The sequence below is a fragment of the Geospiza fortis genome, unplaced genomic scaffold (genome assembly GCF_000277835.1).
Source record: "Geospiza fortis unplaced genomic scaffold, GeoFor_1.0 scaffold80, whole genome shotgun sequence".
NCBI classification, from domain to species: domain Eukaryota; kingdom Metazoa; phylum Chordata; class Aves; order Passeriformes; family Thraupidae; genus Geospiza; species Geospiza fortis.
Genome location: NW_005054551.1, coordinates 515,561 through 516,620, shown reverse-complemented (window position 1 = coordinate 516,620; position 1,060 = coordinate 515,561).

The window sequence follows — 1,060 nt, the reverse complement described above, 5'->3', positions numbered from 1 at the left end:
GCCTGCCCCCCGAGCGGGCGGCTCGGCGGGCAGCTGCGCTCCGCTGGGGGAGAGCCCTGTGCGGGAGCTGCCTCCCCGCGGGTGCCATGGACAGAGCCACGGCCGGGGGCTGCGGGGCTCGGGGCTCGGGTGTCGTTCCTGGCAGTCCCGGGAAGGGCAGAGCCGTGGGACCCGGCTGAGTGCCCACAGGAGGGGTGGGACAGGGCTTAATCCCAAAGGGCTGAGCAGCAATGCTGTCCCCAGTGCTGCCCCAATGCCATCCCCGATGCTGCCCCAATGCCATCCCTGATGCTGCCCCGATGCCATCCCGATGCCATCCCTACTGCCATCCCTGATGCCATCCTCGGTACTGTCCCCAGAGCTGTCGTCGCAGGGATCAGCTGATGGTTAATCCTGGCTCCCACTGAAGGGACAGGGACAGTGCTGGGCAGTGCTGGTGTGTCAGGCACCCTGTGGGTGCTGCCTCTGTGACATTTCCCCCACAGGGCTCCTCAGGGCCACCCGGGAGATGCTCTGGGTGTCCCTGGGGACACAGAGTGGCCAGAGAGCCCCTGGCAGTGAGGGGTGTTGGGTTCTCTGAGCACTGGCACCCAGAGATGGCTGTGGGTGAGCACAGGGGACAATCCCCTGTCCCACTGTTCCATCTGAGCAGCGAAACCCCCAGCGTGCCCCCGCCTCTGTCCCTGCCCTGCCCAGGGGCTGGTGGCCAGTGGCACAGCTCCAGGGGTGGCTGGGGATCACTCTGAGGCTGCTGGGGGCTCCCCTTCCATGTAAGGACCCCAAATCCCCTCACCCTGCCCAGGCCTGGGGTCAGCCTGTGCTGTGTGCACAGGGACACACACACCCACGCCCTGTCCCTGTCCCTGCACCCACAGACGTGTCCCACGCCACCCCAGGGCAGACATGCACCCGTGGGCCCCGGGGCTGCCTGTCCCTGTGCACCCAGGCATGATGTCACCCGTTGCCATGGCAATGCTGCTGCATCACTGCGTTGCAGCGCGCCCCAATCCCGGGATTTCCATCCACAGGGGCTGCGTGGCATGGGCAGCAGGATGGAGCC